We start from the raw sequence: 17699 nt of genomic DNA, 5'->3' as shown, positions 1-17699 counted from the left end.
CCAACCTTCAACAAACAGCGGAAGGAGAGCCCAAACAACAAGCGGAGGCAACATGTTGCAGCTAGCTAGCAAGCGCGGCCGCTTGTCAGCTCTGCAATCCGGAGCCCTGTCTCAAGAAAAAAAAGGCTTACAGCACCTGGTATTCCCAGGCGGTCTCCCATCCAAGTACTAACCAGGCCCGAACCTGCTTAGCTTCCGAGATCTGACGAGATCGGGCGCGCTCAGGTTGGTGTGGCCGTAAGCCACAGACGGACTAACAGAAGGGCCTTTTATAGATGGCAAGACCAACCTTCAACAAACAGTGGAAGGAGAGCGCAAAGGCCAGGCTCCCAAACAACAAGCGGAGGCAACATGTTGCAGCTAGCTAGCAAGCGCGGCCGCTTGTCAGCTCTGCAATCCGGAGCCCTGTCTCAAGAAAAAAAAAGGCTTACAGCACCTGGTATTCCCAGGCGGTCTCCCATCCAAGTACTAACCAGGCCCGAACCTGCTTAGCTTCCGAGATCTGACGAGATCGGGCGCGCACAGGTTGGTGTGGCCGTAAGCCACAGACGGACTAACAGAAGGGCCTTTTATAGATGGCAAGACCAACCTTCAACAAACAGCGGAAGGAGAGCGCAAAGGCCAGGCTCCCAAACAACAAGCGGAGGCAACATGTTGCAGCTAGCTAGCAAGCGCTGCCGCTTGTCAGCTCTGCAATCCGGAGCCCTGTCTCAAGAAAAAAAAAGGCTTACAGCACCTGGTATTCCCAGGCGGTCTCCCATCCAAGTACTAACCAGGCCCGAACCTGCTTAGCTTCCGAGATCTGACGAGATCGGGCGCGCTCAGGTTGGTGTGGCCGTAAGCCACAGACTGACTAACAGAAAGGCCTTTTATAGATGGCAAGACCAACCTTCAACAAACAGCGGAAGGAGAGCGCAAAGGCCAGGCTCCCAAACAACAAGCGGAGGCAACATGTTGCAGCTAGCTAGCAAGCGCGGCCGCTTGTCAGCTCTGCAATCCGGAGCCCTGTCTCAAGAAAAAAAAAGGCTTACAGCACCTGGTATTCCCAGGCGGTCTCCCATCCAAGTACTAACCAGGCCCGAACCTGCTTAGCTTCCGAGATCTGACGAGATCGGGCGCGCTCAGGTTGGTGTGGCCGTAAGCCACAGACGGACTAACAGAAGGGCCTTTTATAGATGGCAAGACCAACCTTCAACAAACAGCGGAAGGAGAGCCAAAGGCCACCCAAACAACAAGCGGAGGCAACATGTTGCAGCTAGCTAGCAAGCGCTGCCGCTTGTCAGCTCTGCAATCCGGAGCCCTGTCTCAAGAAAAAAAAAGGCTTACAGCACCTGGTATTCCCAGGCGGTCTCCCATCCAAGTACTAACCAGGCCCGAACCTGCTTAGCTTCCGAGATCTGACGAGATCGGGCGCGCACAGGTTGGTGTGGCCGTAAGCCACAGACGGACTAACAGAAGGGCCTTTTATAGATGGCAAGACCAACCTTCAACAAACAGCGGAAGGAGAGCGCAAAGGCTCCAAACAACAAGCGGAGTCAACATGTTGCATCTAGCTAGCAAGCGCTGCCGCTTGTCAGCTCTGCAATCCGGAGCCCCGTCTCAAGAAAAAAAAGGCTTACAGCACCTGGTATTCCCAGGCGGTCTCCCATCCAAGTACTAACCAGGCCCGAACCTGCTTAGCTTCCGAGATCTGACGAGATCGGGTGCGCACAGGTTGGTGTGGCCGTAAGCCACAGACGGACTAACAGAAGGGCCTTTTATAGATGGCAAGACCAACCTTTAACAAACAGCGGAAGGAGAGCTCAATGGCCAGGCTCCCAAACAACAAGCGGAGTCAACATGTTGCATCTAGCTAGCAAGCGCTGCCGCTTGTCAGCTCTGCAATCCGGAGCCCCGTCTCAAGAGAAAAAAAAGGCTTACAGCACCTGGTATTCCCAGGCGGTCTCCCATCCAAGTACTAACCAGGCCCGAACCTGCTTAGCTTCCGAGATCTGACGAGATCGTGTGCGCACAGGTTGGTGTGGCCGTAAGCCACAGACGGACTAACAGAAGGGCCTTTTATAGATGGCAAGACCAACCTTTAACAAACAGCGGAAGGAGAGCTCAAAGGCCAGGCTCCCAAACAACAAGCGGAGTCAACATGTTGCATCTAGCTAGCAAGCGCTGCCGCTTGTCAGCTCTGCAATCCGGAGCCCCGTCTCAAGAAAAAAAAAGGCTTACAGCACCTGGTATTCCCAGGCGGTCTCCCATCCAAGTACTAACCAGGCCCGAACCTGCTTAGCTTCCGAGATCTGACGAGATCGGGCGCGCACAGGTTGGTGTGGCCGTAAGCCACAGACGGACTAACAGAAGGGCCTTTTATAGATGGCAAGACCAACCTTTAACAAACAGCGGAAGGAGAGCGCAAAGGCCAGGCTCCCAAACAACAAGCGGAGTCAACATGTTGCATCTAGCTAGCAAGCGCTGCCGCTTGTCAGCTCTGCAATCCGGAGCCCCGTCTCAAGAAAAAAAAAGGCTTACAGCACCTGGTATTCCCAGGCGGTCTCCCATCCAAGTACTAACCAGGCCCGAACCTGCTTAGCTTCCGAGATCTGACGAGATCGGGCGCGCACAGGTTGGTGTGGCCGTAAGCCACAGACGGACTAACAGAAGGGCCTTTTATAGATGGCAAGACCAACCTTTTACAAACAGCGGAAGGAGAGCGCAAAGGCCAGGCTCCCAAACAACAAGCGGAGTCAACATGTTGCATCTAGCTAGCAAGCGCTGCCGCTTGTCAGCTCTGCAATCCGGAGCCCCGTCTCAAGAGAAAAAAAAGGCTTACAGCACCTGGTATTCCCAGGCGGTCTCCCATCCAAGTACTAACCAGGCCCGAACCTGCTTAGCTTCCGAAATCTGACGAGATCGGGCGCGCTCAGGTTGGTGTGGCCGTAAGCCACAGACGGACTAACAGAAGGGCCTTTTATAGATGGCAAGACCAACCTTTAACAAACAGCGGAAGGAGAGCGCAAAGGCCAGGCTCCCAAACAACAAGCGGAGTCAACATGTTGCATCTAGCTAGCAAGCGCTGCCGCTTGTCAGCTCTGCAATCCGGAGCCCCGTCTCAAGAGAAAAAAAAGGCTTACAGCACCTGGTATTCCCAGGCGGTCTCCCATCCAAGTACTAACCAGGCCCGAACCTGCTTAGCTTCCGAGATCTGACGAGATCGGGCGCGCACAGGTTGGTGTGGCCGTAAGCCACAGACGGACTAACAGAAGGGCCTTTTATAGATGGCAAGACCAACCTTTAACAAACAGCGGAAGGAGAGCGCAAAGGCCAGGCTCCCAAACAACAAGCGGAGTCAACATGTTGCATCTAGCTAGCAAGCGCTGCCGCTTGTCAGCTCTGCAATCCGGAGCCCCGTCTCAAGAGAAAAAAAAGGCTTACAGCACCTGGTATTCCCAGGCGGTCTCCCATCCAAGTACTAACCAGGCCCGAACCTGCTTAGCTTCCGAGATCTAACGAGATCGGGCGCGCACAGGTTGGTGTGGCCGTAAGCCACAGACGGACTAACAGAAGGGCCTTTTATAGATGGCAAGACCAACCTTTAACAAACAGCGGAAGGAGAGCGCAAAGGCCAGGCTCCCAAACAACAAGCGGAGTCAACATGTTGCATCTAGCTAGCAAGCGCTGCCGCTTGTCAGCTCTGCAATCCGGAGCCCCGTCTCAAGAGAAAAAAAAGGCTTACAGCACCTGGTATTCCCAGGCGGTCTCCCATCCAAGTACTAACCAGGCCCGAACCTGCTTAGCTTCCGAGATCTGACGAGATCGGGCGCGCTCAGGTTGGTGTGGCCGTAAGCCACAGACGGACTAACAGAAGGGCCTTTTATAGATGGCAAGACCAACCTTCAACAAACAGCGGAAGGAGAGCGCAAAGGCCAGGCTCCCAAACAACAAGCGGAGGCAACATGTTGCAGCTAGCTAGCAAGCGCGGCCGCTTGTCAGCTCTGCAATCCGGAGCCCTGTCTCAAGAAAAAAAAAGGCTTACAGCACCTGGTATTCCCAGGCGGTCTCCCATCCAAGTACTAACCAGGCCCGAACCTGCTTAGCTTCCGAGATCTGACGAGATCGGGCGCGCTCAGGTTGGTGTGGCCGTAAGCCACAGACGGACTAACAGAAGGGCCTTTTATAGATGGCAAGACCAACCTTCAACAAACAGCGGAAGGAGAGCCCAAACAACAAGCGGAGGCAACATGTTGCAGCTAGCTAGCAAGCGCGGCCGCTTGTCAGCTCTGCAATCCGGAGCCCTGTCTCAAGAAAAAAAAAGGCTTACAGCACCTGGTATTCCCAGGCGGTCTCCCATCCAAGTACTAACCAGGCCCGAACCTGCTTAGCTTCCGAGATCTGACGAGATCGGGCGCGCTCAGGTTGGTGTGGCCGTAAGCCACAGACGGACTAACAGAAGGGCCTTTTATAGATGGCAAGACCAACCTTTAACAAACAGCGGAAGGAGAGCGCAAAGGCCAGGCTCCCAAACAACAAGCGGAGTCAACATGTTGCATCTAGCTAGCAAGCGCTGCCGCTTGTCAGCTCTGCAATCCGGAGCCCCGTCTCAAGAGAAAAAAAAGGCTTACAGCACCTGGTATTCCCAGGCGGTCTCCCATCCAAGTACTAACCAGGCCCGAACCTGCTTAGCTTCCGAGATCTGACGAGATCGGGCGCGCACAGGTTGGTGTGGCCGTAAGCCACAGACGGACTAACAGAAGGGCCTTTTATAGATGGCAAGACCAACCTTTAACAAACAGCGGAAGGAGAGCGCAAAGGCCAGGCTCCCAAACAACAAGCGGAGTCAACATGTTGCATCTAGCTAGCAAGCGCTGCCGCTTGTCAGCTCTGCAATCCGGAGCCCCGTCTCAAGAGAAAAAAAAGGCTTACAGCACCTGGTATTCCCAGGCGGTCTCCCATCCAAGTACTAACCAGGCCCGAACCTGCTTAGCTTCCGAGATCTGACGAGATCGGGCGCGCACAGGTTGGTGTGGCCGTAAGCCACAGACGGACTAACAGAAGGGCCTTTTATAGATGGCAAGACCAACCTTTAACAAACAGCGGAAGGAGAGCGCAAAGGCCAGGCTCCCAAACAACAAGCGGAGTCAACATGTTGCATCTAGCTAGCAAGCGCTGCCGCTTGTCAGCTCTGCAATCCGGAGCCCCGTCTCAAGAGAAAAAAAAGGCTTACAGCACCTGGTATTCCCAGGCGGTCTCCCATCCAAGTACTAACCAGGCCCGAACCTGCTTAGCTTCCGAGATCTGACGAGATCGGGCGCGCTCAGGTTGGTGTGGCCGTAAGCCACAGACGGACTAACAGAAGGGCCTTTTATAGATGGCAAGACCAACCTTCAACAAACAGCGGAAGGAGAGCGCAAAGGCCAGGCTCCCAAACAACAAGCGGAGGCAACATGTTGCAGCTAGCTAGCAAGTGCGGCCGCTTGTCAGCTCTGCAATCCGGAGCCCTGTCTCAAGAAAAAAAAAGGCTTACAGCACCTGGTATTCCCAGGCGGTCTCCCATCCAAGTACTAACCAGGCCCGAACCTGCTTAGCTTCCGAGATCTGACGAGATCGGGCGCGCTCAGGTTGGTGTGGCCGTAAGCCACAGACGGACTAACAGAAGGGCCTTTTATAGATGGCAAGACCAACCTTCAACAAACAGCGGAAGGAGAGCCCAAACAACAAGCGGAGGCAACATGTTGCAGCTAGCTAGCAAGCGCGGCCGCTTGTCAGCTCTGCAATCCGGAGCCCTGTCTCAAGAAAAAAAAAGGCTTACAGCACCTGGTATTCCCAGGCGGTCTCCCATCCAAGTACTAACCAGGCCCGAACCTGCTTAGCTTCCGAGATCTGACGAGATCGGGCGCGCTCAGGTTGGTGTGGCCGTAAGCCACAGACGGACTAACAGAAGGGCCTTTTATAGATGGCAAGACCAACCTTCAACAAACAGCGGAAGGAGAGCCCAAACAACAAGCGGAGGCAACATGTTGCAGCTAGCTAGCAAGCGCGGCCGCTTGTCAGCTCTGCAATCCGGAGCCCTGTCTCAAGAAAAAAAAAGGCTTACAGCACCTGGTATTCCCAGGCGGTCTCCCATCCAAGTACTAACCAGGCCCGAACCTGCTTAGCTTCCGAGATCTGACGAGATCGGGCGCGCTCAGGTTGGTGTGGCCGTAAGCCACAGACGGACTAACAGAAGGGCCTTTTATAGATGGCAAGACCAACCTTCAACAAACAGTGGAAGGAGAGCGCAAAGGCCAGGCTCCCAAACAACAAGCGGAGGCAACATGTTGCAGCTAGCTAGCAAGCGCGGCCGCTTGTCAGCTCTGCAATCCGGAGCCCTGTCTCAAGAAAAAAAAAGGCTTACAGCACCTGGTATTCCCAGGCGGTCTCCCATCCAAGTACTAACCAGGCCCAAACCTGCTTAGCTTCCGAGATCTGACGAGATCGGGCGCGCACAGGTTGGTGTGGCCGTAAGCCACAGACGGACTAACAGAAGGGCCTTTTATAGATGGCAAGACCAACCTTCAACAAACAGCGGAAGGAGAGCGCAAAGGCCAGGCTCCCAAACAACAAGCGGAGGCAACATGTTGCAGCTAGCTAGCAAGCGCTGCCGCTTGTCAGCTCTGCAATCCGGAGCCCTGTCTCAAGAGAAAAAAAAGGCTTACAGCACCTGGTATTCCCAGGCGGTCTCCCATCCAAGTACTAACCAGGCCCGAACCTGCTTAGCTTCCGAGATCTGACGAGATCGGGCGCGCACAGGTTGGTGTGGCCGTAAGCCACAGACGGACTAACAGAAGGGCCTTTTATAGATGGCAAGACCAACCTTTAACAAACAGCGGAAGGAGAGCGCAAAGGCCAGGCTCCCAAACAACAAGCGGAGTCAACATGTTGCATCTAGCTAGCTAGCTAGCGGATAAAGAAATGTGTAACCAGAGCTGTGTAACATTGCAACATTGCAATCAAATATATAAATAGGAGTAGGTAAAATTAACTTAAAAATACAAAAGAAAGAAAAATAAAAATAAAAGAAAAATTGTGCTTTTGTGTTTCTGTTAAAAATATACAGTATACAGATAAGTAAAAATAACTTAAAATAAAAATAGAAAAATGTGGACATTGCAGCTAAAAAATATAAATACAAGTAAGTGAGAACTGTGTAAATGCTGCAACAAATTATGGGCATCTCTCTCGCTGAAAGACGCACAGCGGCTACAGTAGGCATAGGGGGAAAATAAAATAAAATAAAACAGGCAAAAGTTACTGATTACTGTACAGATAATGGCATCTCTGTACGCCTCTAATTGCAGGTATATTTTCTGCTACTAAATCTACCTCTGATGCCCCCCTCCCTGCCTCAGCCTCTGCTCAGCCTACCGAGAGTACCTCATTGCCTGTACCTAACTCCGCCTCTACTTCTACTGAGCCTGATGAGCCAACTGCTGCAGATGAGCTGCCATCTTCTGCACCCTCTTCCCAAAAAAAGCGAACCTTTCTCAAGCAGTGGCTCACCACATTCAAATGGCTGCGCTTCTTGGATGACAATTTCATGTACTGTGACATTTGTACTACAACAAAACCGGCACGTCTATGCACAAATCAAACAAATGCACCAACTATCAGCACTCCACCCTCACTCGCCATGTTTTAAGCAAAGAACATCAGGCTTGCCTCAATGTTCCTGCTCTGCAAAGAGACTTAGAACGAAGTCAGGTGAAGGTGACCAGCCAGCAGGACAAAGCAGCGCTGGTGCTGTTTAAAGCTACTCACTGGATGGACCAGGAGGGGGTCCCCCTGTCCAAGTTCGAGTCGTTAAGTAGCTTTTTGACAGAGGTTGGTGTCGCATTGCAATCAGCTAGGATCATGTAAAGATCATATCTTTTATGATCCTAGGCAATCAAGCCACTGGTGTGTACTTGTCTGGAGATGGCTGTGGCGGCTATCTTGCACTCTCGAGTTCATTAGTTTATGCAGAGTGAGTTCCACCAGAGATATTTGGTTCAAATTATGCCAACAGTTTGTACCCCTCGCACATGTTTCAGAAATAAAGACGTTTTTGGAAAAGTCTATTTGTCCAGTGTCACTGTTAAACTTTTACAATGACCTTTTTTTACAACACTAAAGTAGTACAGTGAATGATAGCTCTTTACAAATAGTTATTTTTATTCTGAGTTCAATGCCTCCTCTTGACCACACGGTATTGCTGTAACCTTAAGTTTGATCTAGGTCAGAGCACCTAGCGGCCTTCTTGACGATTTTCCTTAGTAACTAGTTCTCATTGTAAACATTGCCTATCTCCGTGTCAGCTTGGCTCAAACATTCCTTTCTTGTTCCTAGCCGCCTTATTTGTGGTCGTTTTACTTGTGAAGCTGTGTAATATACCTATGTTTACTGACTTTGACTTTGCAGACTATTAGAATCACACTGATCACAAAATATTTTTGTATCTCTTTTTATTCCTTTTTCGTTTCACAAATTGTATGCAAGAAACCCTCAAGTAAAACGGTATGTTTAGGCAAAGAACATGTACCATACTGTAGTGGTCAACAACACTATGGATGAACATTTCGACTATTAGTTATTATCTTTAATTATGTTTAAGTATTTAAGTAATTAAGTGAAAAACAACCACAGCATATAGCCTAACAACACACTGATTTGCAGTGGATTTCTAATCTACAGTTCAGTTTTAACTTGCAAAAACTACATATCAAGTAGCCACAATGGAAAGAAAGATGGTTATTACATAATGCACTGTATTATTACATTTTCATCATAAAAATAGTAACTCCCGCATTTTGTAATAACCACCGCAATATGTAATAATTCATTACAAAATGTGGGGAAATGTATTACATATTGCGTTCAGACTGTGTATTGCAAAGTTATTACATAATGCAGTGTTATTACATAATGCGTTGTTACACGCCTCAAGTAACCTTTCAATGTATTGGACAGTTGAGATATATCCACTCCGAAACATTCAGACTGTTGCAATGGATCAATGTTGTCTTGCAGTTGCATCATTTCAGGATCAGATAGAGGACTGTCCAGTGCGGGGACATTGGCCCCGGGATGAGGCTAAATCGTGTATCTACTCTCCTCCCATTCGATCTCTGGTATGAGTATACCCTGACAAAGATAGATTGTGTATAAACATGCATATTAAATGTTATTGAGTAAACAAATTTAAACAAGCACTGTGCCCTTACCACTACTTATTACAAAATAGGTAATAGTTTGAGATGAAAGAAAGAAAAGGGGATGCCATTTTCGTTTGTCGCTGGCTAGTAGTACACTTACAGCAAATGGATACTGTACTGACAAGTAAACAAGTATATTTAGAGTATACTGTAGGCCTATGGGGAAATGAGAAGTGGCAAACCAAAAAACACAGTGAGAGAATAGGCCTTCAGTTTACTTTTATTTTGAAGTCTACATCGTTAAACCATGTACTACTGACACTAGGCAGGCAGACGTGCGTTAGTTGGTTAGTAGATCATTATCAAAGGAGGCGCGATCCTCTTACGCCTAAGCATGTGTGTGTGAGACAGTTTTTCAGGCAGGTGTAGTGCTGGTGTAGCGTATGAGTGCAGATCGTAGGTTAGGCGTTTTTCCAACACCTAACTGCTGGTGACTGGTGGCTAGCAGCCATCAGGAGAGATAAGTGGATACCAACCGAGCCTCAACAGTTTGCGCGGGGGCTAAAACCACTGGGAGCTCCCTTTATAGCGACCCTACTTCTCCATACATGTAACAATTAAACATACAGTACTTGCCTTAAAGCCACGGTTGTTGTCCGTCACACCGCAGTGGTTGTGTTCTTAAGCATTCCGTAGTTTTGAATACAGCGGGGTTTTTGTCTAACCTGACTTGCCAGATGGTTTGTTACACAGAACCATCTGGGAAGTCGTCACTGGAAACTGTTTGGAAAAGGGCAGGCACTTTCAAAAAATACTTTGCAGGTGATTGGATGAACCATCTGTCTATCACCGTCTATCACGGGCTAACTTCAACCAATCAGATCAACGAACCATATAAACAAACTCTTGCCGAAGCCGGTCGGGAGAAGAGCGAAAACATCTTTTCCATCCAGAAAAGCCTTCAGTGCCGTTCTTTGCTCTTCTTTCAATGAAGAAATACTCTCCAGTTCAGAAACAACTGTTATAGCAGCATCTACGCTAGCCTCTTTAGGAGCCGCCATTGTTGTGAACGAACAGTCGCTTCTCACTGTTGCCACACCTAAGCCACGCCCCCAGCTGCCCTCATAGGACGCTGATTGGTCCGCACCGCTGTGGTTCGGCCACAAACGCATAACTTGAAGCCTGGCAAGATGGATTCTCGCGTGATCGTGATCTTGCGAATCCAGCTGCCTCGCAAGGTAAGTTTTTGTCATGTCCGAGCCTGTCATTTCTCTCAAAACCAGCCTACGGCTGTGTAATTGCGGGTTTCAACTGCTCCACAGCGCCATCTAACGGTTCGGAGGGTGTAGCGCATCGGTCACATAGCAATGGATGAGCTCTTTGGCTTCTGTCAGGTGTCTGTACTCTGCCCAATCAATTGTTTTGGTGTATCGACCAGTGAAATCTCATAGGTCATTCCAGGTGACGTAAGGTCAAAAACACATCGAATTTCGGGGAGACTTGAGCGCAAAGACATAGCGGAAAACAGAAAACAGATAAGAACACAGTAACACACATTTCTCATTCCAATCATTTCATAATTTCAACAGTTAGACAGTTATTTATAATAGTGTAGTTTAATAGTTTTTATTTAGCTTTTTCTTATTTTACTTTAGCTTTTCTTGGATAGGGTTCTGCTTTCTTAGTGTTGAGGTGGGGGTTGTTGTTGTTGCCTTTATTTGAGGTTAGTTTTTGTTAGAAGTGCTGTAGTTTTTGTAAAACAAATTAGTGTATGTAGTCCAAAATATTTATTGACTTTTTTTATACTGTAGTTATTGGTTATTGTTATTGGTTTGATATTCTAGCTAGTCTCACACACACACACACACACACACACAAATGTCACAGCTTTGTAGTGGCTGTAATACAGCCTTTATTAAAGGTCCCAAAGGCTATAGTAGAGTGACAATTCTTAAAGTAGCAAGCCATCACACAGCCAAAGCTGTATTTCCTGCTGCCTCCCCCCAACAAGAAGCATTCATATGTCAACCATGTCTATCTATGCTATGAAGCAGAACCAGAGTAAAAGGCAAGAAAAGAACACTTCTCACTCCAAGAAAATCCCCTGTTGCAAAGAAGCGCACAACATCCATGCTCGCCGATTCCCAAGAAGCGAACCACATCTGGATTCTCTCCATCCCATTCACCTGTCAAGATGGGCACGCTCAACACCACCCAACTCACCCACCTATCCAGCCAAAAAAAAAACAATTCAAAGTTTTGGATGTGGCCCATTGGCCAAGGCCAAATTTTACCTGGCCAACAGTCAATATTTGCCAGCTTTCCAGTTCTTTTTAAGGTCGCATGTCAGGCGCCATATGATAACAGCCTGCAGACAAGCCATTATGCAAGAGGTAAGGTTTGTCTGCCTGAAATATGTATTTAATATTTCTCATGTTTTTTTAATATTAGATTTATATTTTTATATTTCCTTTTATGCTTTTATTCTATTATGCAGAGAAAGAAGCTGTCTCAGGACGTGAATGGGCCCATGAAACAACAAGCTGACCCAGAGGTAATATCCACATTTACGTGGGATGGTGTTCTGGACTGGGCTGACGAGAAGGCACGCGCTCCTGATGGCATATTTGAGGGCCACATTCCCACCATCAAGAACCATTCAAGGACCATTAAACAGAGGTTGAAAGATCATTATGAGGTAAGGTTGTTATTTATGTGTTTTTACTACTACTGTTAAAGTAACATTTGTGAAGCATAATATATATATTTTTTTTTTTAAATGGCCGTTTCCCCTGGAGATCTTGGTAGTCATGAAACACTCCGCCCTGGAGGCGGGCCGTTCACAGGGTCATTGTACTGTATGTACATGTACTGTTTACCAAATATACTGTGTAAGAGTTTCTTCATTTGTAGTCGATGACATAATGTTTTATGGTCTTTCACCGTGCATGGGTACCCAAGGTTTATCTTATTACTCACTTGTCTCCATTTGTTATTGTGATTGAAGTAGGAGAAATGTGCTGCATTTGCAATTAAAGGGATGACTTACCCAAAATTAAAATACTAGGCCCTTAGATTATGGGCGCCACCCAGTATCTAAATGATTCTATATAATTTACTGTTGACAGAAGAAACAAGATGTCTTTTTAATTATTACCTATCTACATGTTTTTCAGAGATGAATGTGAGCAAGAAGCACAACGATTGCTGGATCAGAGGACCGGAATGACACTAGCAATTGCACTATTCACAGCAAACAAGAAAAATAAGTTCATCCAGACGTGCCTGGGAATTGAAATGTGGAAGCAAGGCTTCAGCCAGAAGGTCATCAAAACCCTTAACCACATGGGTGTGTGTCTAAGAATCAGTGCCATAGATAAGATGCGGTTTGGCCATGATGACAAAATAAAACAATGGAGAAAAAAAAGCAGAGGTAATTCCAAGTATCAATTATATTGACATAATTAAATGTAATTATTGGGGGTTAACAATAGAGAGGTTTTGTCACAATATCATACTGGCTCATATGTTTAAATTGCCCTAAGAACAGTATCAGAGTTTTGGAATCTTTTAAGAGGTTAATATTAAATGTTGTGTTACACATAGCTCTGTCTTTGTTGTTGCTCCATTCCTTTTAACACCAGAGTTTATCTGTTTCAGACAAAACCTACCAGGAGGAGGCTAGATTTGTCTTCTTCTGCTGCTAGACTCAAGACCACGTGTACATTCTCGGTGACATGGGACAATGTCCAAGTATGTTGAAAATGCAACACACACCATCATAAAGTACATTACTTTGGGAAATAAATGTAGCCTATGATAGAGCAAACTATTAAAAACAGGTGTGCATACACCCCAAGGGGTTCATGCTCTATCCAGACCTGTTATCTGCAAAGAGTTCTAAGAGCATAGACCAAGATGGAGCTACTTCATGTACACTTCATACTGACAAATAATACTGACTTAATTGTTTATGGTCCCCAGATGTTTGTGCATGGGAAACACCAGTCAAAGGACCATGCAAACAAGTTCTTGCTGTTTGCTTTATGCTTCGGCCACCAGAACAAAGTCAGCTTCAGTCAAATTCAAGGAGCGGGATGCCGAGCCGTTGAGGTCTCACCAAACGCGCTGCTGCCAACACCAGAGGTGACTGAAATAATTATAAAATGTATTGTTATGATGATATAATGATGTACTTTTCAAGTAATACAATGATGGAAATTTTTGGTTTCAATTAGTGTTAGCTCACAAGTCTCTCTTCTGAAAGGTCTTCAACTCATTGCGTGAGCGCATGGTGATCTTGGTCATGAGAATATTGGTTGACAACCTCACTCCAATGTCAAAAATCCATCACAAGGTGACCCAGCACATTCCACACAGGTTCACAGAGGAGATGAACAGCAAAAGCAACATTGTAAGATCTAGATTCTTTAAATATAATATTGATCTTTTTTTTATATTTATTTTTATGAAGTAATTGGATGGTAAATGGTAAGTTGAATGAACATATTTAATTTACTCAGTTCTCTTGCTGTCACATAGGTAAACCTTGGCGTTTTGTCATCAAACCCCAGCTCCAACTCTGGAGCCATTGAGATAATGGAATACGTACATCAGTTTGTTCCCATAGTGGATGAGTCGCCAATGCCTATACTGTGTTGTGGGGATGGGCTTAGTGTAGAACGAATGATCCACTGCCAGAGATCTAGGAATGGTGGCCGGACTCCTTCTAAACGCTTGGAAGGACTGATCGTTACAACACAAGAGTTTCATAAAGAAATGCTTCTGCTACAGGTGATTTAACTAATAGAAAAACTACTTAAATGTAAAGTCAATACTTAAAAATGTCCGCTGTAGCAATTGCTATGCACACAATGTATACAGTATTATACTTATGTTTAGTAGTATTATATTATGTTATTATACTTATGTTTAGTAGTGATTAAGACATTGACAGTGTTCCCATCAAAAAAATGAATTTCTTACATGAAGTCTACATGTTTCATTCACTGTGACAGTAGTCTGAGTGCACAGTGATAACATTCTCCTTTTTCTGTCCAATAGGACAGTATGAATCTCTTGTTTTCGCGTGACAGTGAGACTGCAAGAGGGACCCTTTCACAGTTGAAGACCTTCTTTTCACACAAGTCTTTAAAGATGCAAGTTTCAGCAAATGTCCAGCATTCTTGGGACATGGTGGAAGTGAGTAAATATTTGGAATTATTAGCAAAACAAATATTATAGTGTTATTACTTATATACTTGAAAAGCATAACATTTTAATACAATAACTACTTGGTGATGATGGTAGCAAATATTCTTAATATACCTATATTGAAAAATATATATGTTTTTATGTTTAATATAGTTTGCCACATCTGCCTACATCACTCTGCTGGCCACAACAATTTGTGGAATGTCTACGGTAGATGAAGTTCCAGTAGACCTGCCAACGCAACTGGAGGACCAAGTGACTTGGCTGAAATGCATTGCCAACAAGATTGTTGACTTTGCCTGGATGCCACCTGAACAAGAACAAATCAACTTGGTTGCAGCCTCTGCAGAGTGATGGACAACAACCTTTCCTGTACTGCACTTGCAAAGAGGGTATTGATGTAGTTTTTTGGTAAAATTGCTGGTCTGTGTATATAACCTTTTAATTTAATCAAAACTAACTTGTTATGTTAGTTTTGATTTCACTTTAACACTTAGACATACATCATAAAGAATTGCATTTGTCATGTCATTACCTAACTGTTTTCTATCATGTTTTTGTATGTATTTGCAGACAAAGAAGAGACCATGGTACAGTGCAGCAGCGCCCTTTGTAACATTGGCTGGCTACATTTGTCATGTGCAGGTCTCACCAAAGCTCCAGAGGGAGACTGGTATTGTTGCATGGACTGTGAGGAGGACGGGACATACGTACACTGCTGGTGTAAGGAAAGAAAAGGAGGGGAAATGGTGCAATGCCAGATGGCTGTTAAGTGTAACTTATTTCTAAAGTGCAGCTATTGATGTGCTTTCTATACAATAATTCAGTTGAATATTTTAAAAATATCAGTACCATTGTATTGGCTAATAATGCATTCAGGACAGACCTAACCCCAATCCAACACCAAGCCTTTGCCACTCCGGGAGATCTCAGATAACTGCACAGATGTGAGCAGATTATGTTATCTTGCCTTCTGGTTGGCTGGATAAAAATGGTATCAAATTGCTTCTACCTGATCTACTCTATTCAGATCTCCAGGGTTGGACAGCCTGAAGGCCAACGGGTTTGCCTTAAGATTCTGGGCTTGACTAATCTTACAGGACTTTTCATATTTATCTTACCAGCTGGTTAAGCAGTGGACCTCATCCAGTGTCAAGAGGCAGATCTTCTTTCTGTGGTCCTTGAGCCAACCCCACCATGTGTCAGGGTTTTGGCTTTTGCCCTGTCTAGATTTTGTATTTCTTTGTCTGTTTCCCTGTCTAGTTCTCTTAGTTCTACGTGTACCTTGTTTCCTGTCTGCCCCAGCTGTGTCTAATTTGTAATCACCCCCCATGTGTATATTAGTCTTGTTCCCCAGTCAGTCTTGGTCGGTTCATTGTTCTCTTACTTGTGTCTGTTTGTGTGGAGAGTTCTTGTTTTGGTTTCCTGTGTCACCTGTTGTATGTTCAGTAAACACCCAGTCTTGGGGTTTTCATCATCACCTGCCTCGCTGTCCTGCGTTTGGGTCCTCACCACACCTACCCGTGACACCATGACTTTGCGACTGCTATCTTGGGGGACATGAACACCAGGTTCACGTTGCAGTCCAGAACACCTTAAATACAAAACATATACACAGGTTAAGCTTTCCTTAAAACCGCTAAAACAAATCAGCCTGGCTGTCTATTAATCATGCTATTATTACTCACTTTGCATGTCTTCTTTTGAAATTTCGCTGGTGACTGCAGCGCACCTGATGCCAAGGTCAGTCCAGCGACTCACCTGGTCCTTCATAAAGGTTCAGTGGACTGATGACAAGCACAATATGTTGTGCCCCAGGATGCACCTGAAATGTGTATATTTCATATAACAATATTTTCTTTAGCAATTAACATCATCACATTGCAACATTCAAGCAATAAAAATAGTTTGCCATAAACATGTGAAGAGTTATTCATAGTTTATAATTTTAGAATTGAATGTAACAATGTAATATCAACAATTCATCAATCAATTCATTCATGTCTATAAAATGTCTTACCTTATCCATTACTTCTCCGAAGACACCAAAGCAAGCGCTTTTCCCATACCCGGTGGGAAGGAGACCGAAAATATGTTCTCCATTGATTAGTGACAGAATAATGGATTTCTGTTTGGCTTTGAGTGTGAATGGAAGAGAAGCGAACGCGTCTTCCACAGAAACAGACATTGGCCCTCATTTATCAATCTAACGTAGAAACCAGCGCAGATCCGAGCGCAGAAATCATCTTACGACAGGGTTCACGTGTGATTCATGAAACGTTCGTATCTCGCCAATCCCAGCGTAAGAATGATCGGGCGTTGATAAATGTGGAGGCTGAAAACAATCGTCATTTAAATATCACGCCCCTAAATATTCTCGGTTTAGAGGCCTCGCCCCCAGACTTTACGACATGGAGAGGCGAATTACGTCCAAGAAGAGAAACTTCTCCGACCTCGAAATAGAAACTCTAACGTCGCCAAGTCCAATTGAACCAATTAGTTCTATTTGGCAGCCTGAAAAGTCATCAAAGGAAGTCGGAAAAATGCAGTATGGAAAGAAATCACTGCTGCGGTCAACAGCGTTGCCGTCGACATTCCAGCTGAGGTTTGAATATTTAATTTATAGCCTACATCCGTGATATGTATAGCCTAATAGTAGCCTAATATAATAGTTTGCATTGCAATTCTTTACATTTAGGTGAAGAAAAAATGGTCAGACCTCAAACAAGTAGGCTATCTCAAAATGAAAGAGAAATTAATCTTACATCAGAAAACTGTTAACCCCGTTAATTGCAAACAATTTGAAAATACCTATTTATGTTAGGGATAGGCTGTATGACACATAAACTGTAGGCCTTTACAAAATATAATATTTTGCCATAGGCTACATATTTTTAAGTGATGAATATGTGGCTGCATATGCTTAGATGCCAGTCAGAATACTATATGGTCTAATCCTAACAGTTCTCCGACTCAGCCAGATTTACTCTGCTGCACCGCAAGTCCACGCTGACTCCAGAACTTGCGTACATGAGTTGAGACTTGACGTGAGATTTGATTGTAGCCTCCGCTCACGTCCAAATTGATAAATGCCGAGCTTTGTGTGGAAATGACCGTACGCCCAGTTTTTTGTCGTACGTTCCTTTCGTAAATGAGGGCCAGTGTGTGTGTGTGTGTGTGAGACTAGCTAGAATATCAAACCAATAACAATAACCAATAACTACAGTATAAAAAAAGTCAAATATTTTGGACTATATACACTAATTTGTTTTACAAATTTTAGCTCTTTTAGCTTTTAGCTCTCAACTCTCATCAGCCTCATTTTGT

General features: G+C 45.6%; 23 non-coding genes across 23 annotated transcripts; all 23 read right to left on the bottom strand.

Moving 5' to 3' along the window:
* Nucleotides 1-124: 124 nt before the first annotated feature.
* On the bottom strand, nt 125-243 carry LOC139662013 (5S ribosomal RNA). Its single transcript, XR_011696623.1, has one exon. It is a non-coding gene; the product is annotated as a 5S ribosomal RNA (ribosomal RNA).
* A 181-nt stretch (nt 244-424) lies between these two features.
* On the bottom strand, nt 425-543 carry LOC139662023 (5S ribosomal RNA). The gene has a single exon (XR_011696632.1). It is a non-coding gene; the product is annotated as a 5S ribosomal RNA (ribosomal RNA).
* Nucleotides 544-724: 181 nt separating this feature from the next.
* On the bottom strand, nt 725-843 carry LOC139662012 (5S ribosomal RNA). The gene has a single exon (XR_011696622.1). It is a non-coding gene; the product is annotated as a 5S ribosomal RNA (ribosomal RNA).
* A 181-nt stretch (nt 844-1024) lies between these two features.
* LOC139662011 (5S ribosomal RNA) lies at nt 1025-1143 on the bottom strand. The gene has a single exon (XR_011696621.1). It is a non-coding gene; the product is annotated as a 5S ribosomal RNA (ribosomal RNA).
* A 176-nt stretch (nt 1144-1319) lies between these two features.
* LOC139662022 (5S ribosomal RNA) lies at nt 1320-1438 on the bottom strand. The gene has a single exon (XR_011696631.1). It is a non-coding gene; the product is annotated as a 5S ribosomal RNA (ribosomal RNA).
* A 174-nt stretch (nt 1439-1612) lies between these two features.
* Nucleotides 1613-1731, bottom strand: LOC139662006 (5S ribosomal RNA). Its single transcript, XR_011696616.1, has one exon. It is a non-coding gene; the product is annotated as a 5S ribosomal RNA (ribosomal RNA).
* Nucleotides 1732-1913: 182 nt separating this feature from the next.
* On the bottom strand, nt 1914-2032 carry LOC139662026 (5S ribosomal RNA). Its single transcript, XR_011696635.1, has one exon. It is a non-coding gene; the product is annotated as a 5S ribosomal RNA (ribosomal RNA).
* Nucleotides 2033-2213: 181 nt separating this feature from the next.
* Nucleotides 2214-2332, bottom strand: LOC139662021 (5S ribosomal RNA). The gene has a single exon (XR_011696630.1). It is a non-coding gene; the product is annotated as a 5S ribosomal RNA (ribosomal RNA).
* A 181-nt stretch (nt 2333-2513) lies between these two features.
* On the bottom strand, nt 2514-2632 carry LOC139662020 (5S ribosomal RNA). The gene has a single exon (XR_011696629.1). It is a non-coding gene; the product is annotated as a 5S ribosomal RNA (ribosomal RNA).
* Nucleotides 2633-2814: 182 nt separating this feature from the next.
* LOC139662025 (5S ribosomal RNA) lies at nt 2815-2933 on the bottom strand. Its single transcript, XR_011696634.1, has one exon. It is a non-coding gene; the product is annotated as a 5S ribosomal RNA (ribosomal RNA).
* Nucleotides 2934-3115: 182 nt separating this feature from the next.
* On the bottom strand, nt 3116-3234 carry LOC139662019 (5S ribosomal RNA). Its single transcript, XR_011696628.1, has one exon. It is a non-coding gene; the product is annotated as a 5S ribosomal RNA (ribosomal RNA).
* A 182-nt stretch (nt 3235-3416) lies between these two features.
* LOC139662024 (5S ribosomal RNA) lies at nt 3417-3535 on the bottom strand. Its single transcript, XR_011696633.1, has one exon. It is a non-coding gene; the product is annotated as a 5S ribosomal RNA (ribosomal RNA).
* Nucleotides 3536-3717: 182 nt separating this feature from the next.
* Nucleotides 3718-3836, bottom strand: LOC139662010 (5S ribosomal RNA). Its single transcript, XR_011696620.1, has one exon. It is a non-coding gene; the product is annotated as a 5S ribosomal RNA (ribosomal RNA).
* A 181-nt stretch (nt 3837-4017) lies between these two features.
* Nucleotides 4018-4136, bottom strand: LOC139662009 (5S ribosomal RNA). Its single transcript, XR_011696619.1, has one exon. It is a non-coding gene; the product is annotated as a 5S ribosomal RNA (ribosomal RNA).
* Nucleotides 4137-4302: 166 nt separating this feature from the next.
* LOC139662008 (5S ribosomal RNA) lies at nt 4303-4421 on the bottom strand. The gene has a single exon (XR_011696618.1). It is a non-coding gene; the product is annotated as a 5S ribosomal RNA (ribosomal RNA).
* A 182-nt stretch (nt 4422-4603) lies between these two features.
* On the bottom strand, nt 4604-4722 carry LOC139662016 (5S ribosomal RNA). Its single transcript, XR_011696626.1, has one exon. It is a non-coding gene; the product is annotated as a 5S ribosomal RNA (ribosomal RNA).
* A 182-nt stretch (nt 4723-4904) lies between these two features.
* LOC139662015 (5S ribosomal RNA) lies at nt 4905-5023 on the bottom strand. The gene has a single exon (XR_011696625.1). It is a non-coding gene; the product is annotated as a 5S ribosomal RNA (ribosomal RNA).
* A 182-nt stretch (nt 5024-5205) lies between these two features.
* Nucleotides 5206-5324, bottom strand: LOC139662007 (5S ribosomal RNA). Its single transcript, XR_011696617.1, has one exon. It is a non-coding gene; the product is annotated as a 5S ribosomal RNA (ribosomal RNA).
* Nucleotides 5325-5505: 181 nt separating this feature from the next.
* Nucleotides 5506-5624, bottom strand: LOC139662029 (5S ribosomal RNA). Its single transcript, XR_011696638.1, has one exon. It is a non-coding gene; the product is annotated as a 5S ribosomal RNA (ribosomal RNA).
* Nucleotides 5625-5790: 166 nt separating this feature from the next.
* On the bottom strand, nt 5791-5909 carry LOC139662028 (5S ribosomal RNA). The gene has a single exon (XR_011696637.1). It is a non-coding gene; the product is annotated as a 5S ribosomal RNA (ribosomal RNA).
* A 166-nt stretch (nt 5910-6075) lies between these two features.
* On the bottom strand, nt 6076-6194 carry LOC139662027 (5S ribosomal RNA). The gene has a single exon (XR_011696636.1). It is a non-coding gene; the product is annotated as a 5S ribosomal RNA (ribosomal RNA).
* Nucleotides 6195-6375: 181 nt separating this feature from the next.
* LOC139662018 (5S ribosomal RNA) lies at nt 6376-6494 on the bottom strand. Its single transcript, XR_011696627.1, has one exon. It is a non-coding gene; the product is annotated as a 5S ribosomal RNA (ribosomal RNA).
* Nucleotides 6495-6676: 182 nt separating this feature from the next.
* On the bottom strand, nt 6677-6795 carry LOC139662014 (5S ribosomal RNA). Its single transcript, XR_011696624.1, has one exon. It is a non-coding gene; the product is annotated as a 5S ribosomal RNA (ribosomal RNA).
* Nucleotides 6796-17699: the final 10904 nt, after the last annotated feature.

This window comes from Centroberyx affinis, unplaced genomic scaffold (assembly GCF_046629955.1).
Source record: "Centroberyx affinis isolate AG114_WGS23_722 - 3 ecotype Tasmania unplaced genomic scaffold, CSIRO-AGI_Caff_v1 ptg003696l_1, whole genome shotgun sequence".
Taxonomy (NCBI): Eukaryota; Metazoa; Chordata; class Actinopteri; order Beryciformes; family Berycidae; genus Centroberyx; species Centroberyx affinis.
Note: the sequence above shows the minus strand (reverse complement) of the source record. Positions and strands in the feature narration are given on the sequence as shown.